Source organism: Pongo pygmaeus, chromosome 4 (genome assembly GCF_028885625.2).
Source record: "Pongo pygmaeus isolate AG05252 chromosome 4, NHGRI_mPonPyg2-v2.0_pri, whole genome shotgun sequence".
NCBI classification, from domain to species: Eukaryota; Metazoa; Chordata; class Mammalia; order Primates; family Hominidae; genus Pongo; species Pongo pygmaeus.
In genome coordinates this window covers 76350676-76358176 of record NC_072377.2, presented here as the reverse complement: position 1 = coordinate 76358176, position 7501 = coordinate 76350676, and the positions used below count along the sequence as shown (strand labels likewise).

At 40.2% G+C, this 7501-nt stretch overlaps 1 pseudogene; it reads right to left on the bottom strand.

Moving 5' to 3' along the window:
• On the bottom strand, positions 1 to 4107 carry LOC129037595 (ribosomal protein uL30-like; annotated as a pseudogene).
• Positions 4108 to 7501: the final 3394 nt, after the last annotated feature.

Sequence of the window (7501 nt, the reverse complement as noted above, 5' to 3'; positions counted from 1 at the left end):
GGTCTAGTTCAGCTGGCAGATGAGCTGATTGATGCGTTCATCCCGATAGCCAGGTGTGCCCATCTCCTTGAGGAAGTTCACTCTATTTTTGGTAGCATGACGGGCCACTGAGAGGTGGAAAGGGCGCAAGAACCACGAGATCTCCTGGAAATGCTTCCCTGGGAAGGCAATTTCATGAATGAGGTCTTCCAAGCAAATGATGCTAAACTTCCCCAGGTGCTCCTCAATCACTGTGTTGTCTGTCAGAGGGATGGTCTTATTCTTGACCTTGGCTTGTCCACATTTCAAAATGAGTTCTTGGACAGACTTCAGATTTGGAAATGCCCAGGTCACATAAGGTTCCACTATACGCAGCATTTTTAGATTCTGGGGGGTGACTTTTACAAAGACACCACTAAAAATTTTCTTGATCATGGTGGATAAGCTTTTTGATGTGCTGCTGGATTTGGTTTGCCAGTATTTTATTGAGGATTTTTGCATCAATGTTCATCAAGGATATTGGTCTAAAATTCTTTTTTTTGGTTGTGTCTCTGCCTGGCTTTGGTATCAGGATGATGCTGGCCTCATAAAATGAGTTAGGGAGGATTCCCTCTTTTTCTATTGATTGGAGTAGTTTCAGAAGGAATGGTACCAGTTCCTCCTTGTACCTCTGGTAGAATTCAGCTGCGAATCCATCTGATCCTGGACTCTTTTTGGTTGGTAAGCTATTGATTATTGCCTCAATTTCAGAGCCTGTTATTGGTCTATTCAGAGATTCAACTTCTTCCTGGTTTAGTCTTGGGAGGGTGTATGTGTCGAGGAATTTATCCATTTCTTCTAGATTTTCTAGTTTATTTGCGTAGAGGTGTTTGTAGTATTCTCTGATGGTAGTTTGTATTTCTGTGGGATTGGTGGTGATATCCCCTTTATCATTTTTTATTGCATCTATTTGATTCTTCTCTCTTTTCTTCTTTATTAGTCTTGCTAGCGGTCTATCAATTTTGTTGATCCTTTCAAAAAACCAGCTCCTGGATTCATTAATTTTTTGAAGGGTTTTTTGTGTCTCTATTTCCTTCAGTTCTGCTCTGATTTTAGTTATTTCTTGCCTTCTGCTAGCTTTTGAATGTGTTTGCTCTTGCTTTTCTAGTTCTTTTAATTGTGATGTTAGGGTGTCAATTTTGGATCTTTCCTGCTTTCTCTTGTGGGCATTTAGTGCCATAAATTTCCCTCTACACACTGCTTTGAATGCATCCCAGAGATTCTGGTATGTTGTGTCTTTGTTCTCATTGGTTTCAAAGAACATCTTTATTTCTGCCTTCATTTCTTTATGTACCCAGTAGTCATTCAGGAGCAGGTTGTTCAGTTTCCATGTAGTTGAGCAGTTTTGAGTGAGTTTCTTAATCCTGAGCTCTGGTGGGCTTCATCCCTGGGATGCAAGGCTGGTTCAATATACGCAAATCAATAAATGTAATCCAGCATATAAACAGAACCAAAGACAAAAACCACATGATTATCTCAATAGATGCAGAAAAGGCCTTTGACAAAATTCAACAACCTTCATGCTAAAAACTCAATAAATTAGGTATTGATGGGACATATCTCAAAATAATAAGAGCTATCTATGACAAATCCACAGCCAATATCATACTGAATGGGCAAAAACTGGAAGCATGCCCTTTGAAAACAGGCACAAGACAGGGATGCCCTCTCTCACCACTCCTATTCAACATAGTGTTGGAAGTTCTGGCCAGGGCAATCAGGCAGGAGAAGGAAATAAAGGGTATTCAATTAGGAAAAGAGGAAGTCAAATTGTCCCTGTTTGCAGATAACATGATTGTATATCTAGAAAACCCCATTGTCTCAGCCCCAAATCTCCTTAGGCTGATAAGCAACTTAAGCAAAGTCTCAAGATACAAAATCAATGTACAAAAATCACAAGCATTCTTATACACCAATAACAGACAAACAGAGAGCCAAATCATGAGTGAACTCCCATTCACAATTGCTTCAAAGAGAATAAAATACCCAGGAATCCAACTTAAAGGGATGTGAAGGACCTCTTCAAGGAGAGCTACAAACCACTGCTCAATGAAATAAAAGAGGATACAAACAAATGGAAGAACATTCCATGCTCATGGGTAGGAAGAATCAATATCATGAAAATGGCCATACTGCCCAAGGTAATTTATAGATTCAATGCCATCCCCATCAAGCTACCAATGACTTTCTTCACAGAATTGGAAAAAACTACTTTAAAGTTCATATGGAACCAAAAAAGAGCCCGCATCGCCAACTCAGTCCTGAGCCAAAAGAACAAAGCTGGAGGAATCACGCTACCTGACTTCAAACTACACTACAAGACTACAGTAACCAAAACAGCATGGTACTGGTACCAAAACAGAGATATAGATCAACGGAACAGAACAGAGCCCTCAGAAATAATGCCACATATCTACAACTATCTGATCTTTGACAAACCTAACAAAAACAAGAAATGGGGAAAGGAGTCCCTGTTTAATAAGTGGTGCTGGGAAAACTGGCTAGCCATATGTAGAAAGCTGAAACTGTATCCCTTCCTTACCCCTTATACAAAAATTAATTCAAGATGGATTAAAGACTTACATGTTAGACCTAAAACCATAAAAACCCTAGAAGAAATCCTAGGCAATACCATTCAGGTCATAGGCATGGGCAAGGACTTCATGTTTAAAACACCAAAAGCAATGGCAACAAAAGCCAAAATTGACAAATGGGATCTCATTAAACTAAAGAGCTTCTGCACAGCAAAAGAAACTACCATCAGAGTGAACAGGCAACCTACAAAATGGGAGAAAATTTTCACAACCTACTCATCTGACAAAGGGCTAATATCCAGAATCTACAATGAACTCAAACAAATTTACAAGAAACAAACAAACAACCCCATCAAAAAGTGGGCAAAGGACATGAACAGACACTTCTCCAAAGAAGACATTTATGCAGCCAAAAAACACGTGAAAAAATGCTCACCATCACTGACCATCAGAGAAATGCAAATCAAAACCACAATGAGATACCATCTCACACCAGTTAGAATGGCAATCATTAAAAAGTCAGGAAACAACAGGTGCTGGAGAGGATGTGGAGAAATAGGAACGCTTTTACACTGTTGCTGGGACCGTAAACTAGTTCAACCATTGTGGAAGTCAGTGTGGCGATTCCTCAGGGATCTAGAACTAGAAATACCATTTGACCCAGCCATCCCATTACTGGGTATATACCCAAAGGACTATAAATCATGCTGCTATAAAGACACATGCACACGTATGTTTATTGCGGCACTATTCACAATAGCAAAGACTTGGAACCAACCCAAATGTCCAACAATGATAGACTGGATTAAGAAAATGTGGTACATATACACCATGGAATACTATGCAGCCATAAAAAATGATGAGTTCATGTCCTTTGTAGGGATATGGATGAAATTGGCAATCATCATTCTCAGTAAACTATCATAAGAACAAAAAACCAAACACCACATATTCTCACTCATAGGTGGGAATTGAACAATGAGACACATGGACACAGGAAGAGGAACATCACACTCTGGGGACTGTTATGGGGTGGGGGGAGGGGGGAGGGATAGCTTTAGGAGATATACCTAATGCTAAATGATCAGTTAACGGGTGCAGCACACCAGCATGGCACATGTATACATATGTAACTAACCTGCACATTGTGCACATGTACCCTAAAACTTAAAGTATAATAATAAAAAAAAAATTTTCTTTAGGCAAAGTCTTGCAATGGTTCTCTGCACCAGTAAACTCACGCTATCAATCCTTTTGATGCTTACAACAAAGGCCAAGGAATGTTTATCTGGCATTTCCAAGGCATGAAGTTTCACTTCTAGTCTTCTGAAACATCACATTTCTGCTGCCAGGAATCATGTAGGAATGATTCCAGTCGCTTAAACCTGAGCCCTTTTCCTTTCTTCTGCTCCTTCTTTGCCAAAAGTGCCTGCTTTGTCTGGGTGGCTTTGAGGGCTTGATAAGCCTTCCTCTTTTATAGGAGATTTTCTGGAACCAAAGGGATTTTTCTTTGCTCTTGCTCCACCGTCTTTCTAGTGGTGCAGCTACTGATCATCTACTTGATATTATAGTTCTGTTATTAACCAAAAGATGTTTGTAGGGTCACTCTTGAACATGTGCTTTTAAAACATATTTCATTTGCTTTGTTAATCAAATTTATCCTTAAGTAAAAGAAAAAGACATACAAGTAACTATAAAAATAATAGGCTTGGTGCCATGGTTAACACCTGTAATCCCAGCACCTCGAGAGGCTAAGGGGGGTGGATTGCTTCAGCCCAGGATTTCAAGGCCAGCATGGGCAACATAGCAAAACCACATCTCTACAAAATATATGAAAATTAGTGGAGAGTGGTGGTGCACACCTGTAGTCCCAGCTACTTGAGATGCTGGGAGGGGAGCATCACCCGAGCCCGGGAAGTCAAGGCTGTGGTGAGCTGTGATTGTGCCACTGCACTCCAGCCTGGGTGATACAGTGAGACCCTGTCTCAGAAATAAAAACAAAAAACAGTGTATGAGCATTTCAATTATTCACAATTGCCACAACTCTTAATGCTGTCACTAAATGTCCTTCACTAGGAGCTTCTTCACAGACGAGGTAGACTGGCTTATGTGTAATTTCTGGAATGTTATCTCTAATTTCTCCCCTTTCTCTCCCACTCAAGAAAGTAAATCTGAAATGAGGAAATAAGCAAAAAGTGACTTATAATAAAATAATATGATTTCAATTTGTAAATCATCAGACATAACTACTTTATGCTTTACTGTGGATATAATGAAATAGATGCTTACATATACATGTAGAATCTCTGTGCAGGTGGCAGCTATAAATATAGGCTGATATAAGTGTGCTGGTGGTTAATAATGACATCTTAAATATCATGAGTAGCATTGCTGTTTTTTAAAAATAAATCTTACTGTGTATAAAAAAAATGTTACTATAGGGATACTTTGAACAAGTTCTGAATTCTAAAGACAATAGACATCATTTGTAAATAGCCATACCATACTGTAAGTAACACACTTCAGACTGTGTTCATTACACTAAGAGGGAGGCTGCTGCTTTCAGGGATGCTTGGGAGTGACGATCTTTAGTCAGCTTTTGCTAATTTTGCTTTCAAATTTCTCTCTATATAATTACTTAGTTAGCTTAATTATAGCATAGCTTTATTTGCTACCATTTAGAAGTAACTATCAGGTGGAGAACATTGATTCCCTCTTCTTCCACATATCCATGTTAAAGAGCTTCCACAAGCCTAACGATCCTGGCCTTTCTTCCTGCATCACTTACTCCTCCCTGGAACAAATGACTTACTGATGGGGAGGTGAAGACCGGACAGCCACATGGGTCTCAGCCACTTCAGGATTCTCCCTGGGATATGACTGTTGGGAGCTCTGTCACTGGGAAAGGGTCACTATTTGCCAGCTGCTCATGACTGAGCAGGTCCTTCTGCTTAATGATTTGGTGCTATATTAGAAGCTTATTGTTGCACCACACCTAAAGACTGTTCTCCAAATAGCTTGCCAGTAATAAAGCTGATGTTTTCATCTCCATCTTTCTGGCTCCTTTGACTCTCTCAGTTGGTTCTGTGCTTCAGTGAGGAGAAGAAAGGATGCAAAGAATTACAGTAGCTAAAAGAAAAGTGTTTTTAAAGCCCAAACAATAAGCTGTCTGCTAAGATACTGAATGACCAGAAAGTCCAGAAAATGAGGAATACTGGTTCTGTAAAAGTTATTGCTAACTTAGGGTTAACTCAAATTTTCTTCTAAAATTCAATGAATTATTCTAAAATATGTATGAGTTCACCACCAATAGGCTGTTTTTTTTGTTTTTTTCCTTCTCACTTCCTCCTCCTCCAGACAGACTGGGACAAAGGATAAACACCTTTTTGCATAATGGCCTGCAGGAGATGCCCACAATATGATTAATCCAGGCAGTGCAGCAAGTCTGTTTACTTTCATCTATCACACCCTGAGAATGGACAGTGTAAGAACCTCTGTCTTTTCTCCCCTTCCCCTCTGCCTCTATCCCAAGATCCCAGCTTTAGAATGAAGCCTGGTGTCCTTCAGTAGGAGACACAATAGATTGGAAGGACTGATGGCTAGTATACCAGAGGTCCTCGGTCTCCAAGCTATTCAAAAGGCAGGCTAGAGTCCAAAGTCAGGAACTGTTTCATGCATTTTTCCAGGCTCTTGTTTTGTGCTCCATCATATTATGTCTATATAGGACATGGACTGTATTGTGTCCTCCTTCCCATGATTGAGTAGGTAAAGGATTGGAGTTATAGCGGCTTATTCTTTCATTGATGACTCAGGATCTTGTAATGATTCAAGGTCATCAACAAGACTACCCGTGATTATCTCACAATAATATAACTGTGGCAGAGGTGACATTAACTCAAAGCAGAAGCATGCACTGACAGGTATGAGTGTACTCTAGGAACATTTTTATAGCCACAGTATTAGTTTTCTATTGCTTTAACAAATCACCACAAATCTAGCAGCTTGAAACAACACAGATCTACTCTCTTACAATTCTGGCCTCTCGGGGGCTAAAATCAAGATGTGGTCAGGGTTGCTTTCCTTTCTGGAGGCTCCAGGGGAGAGTCTGCTTTCTTGCCTTTTCCAGCTTCTAGAGGCCACTTGTGTTCTTTAGCTTTTCCTCTGTCTTCCAAGCCAGCAGTGGCAGGTGGAGTCTTTCACACATTGCATCATCCTGACCCTGACTCTCCTGCCTCCCTCTTTTACTTAGAAGGACCCTTGTGATTACATTGGACCCACCCTGATAATCCACGATAAACTCCCTATCTTAAGGTCTTTAGTTTAATCACATCTGCAAAGTCCCTTTTGCCATGCAATGGAACATATTCATAGGTTCCAGGGTTTGAGACATGGATGTCTTTGGCTGGGGGGTGGTGGCGGGGGGGGATTTATTTTGCCCACCACGGCCACCATCAACAGAATGGGATTGTCATAGAAGATCTGGGTCACTGATGGTAAAGTAGTCAGAGATGAAAAATACTGTCCTTAGTAGGTGACCAGAAATATATTCTAAAAAATACTTTCTATATATATGGGTTTTCTTGTCATTCGCTTATTTTTCTTCTAAAAAATAGAGAGAGTGGCCTTGGATTTTTACTTTCTGTGCTGTGTCTCTACATTATAATTCCAAAAATATGCTTAGTAAAACATTTTACCCTTGGAAGGCAGGATGATGACAGTAGAGGTAGGTATTTCTTCTTCTTCTTTTTTTTTTTTTTTTTAAATTTGAGACGGAGTCTTGCTCTGTCGCCCAGGCTGGAGTGCAGTGGTGCAATCTCGGCTCACTGCAACCTCTGCCTCCATGGTTCAAGCAATTCTCCTGCTTCAGTCTCCCGAGTAGCTGGGATTACAGGCACCTGCCACCATGCCTGGCTAATTTTTGTGTTTTTAGTAGAATCAGGGTTTCACTA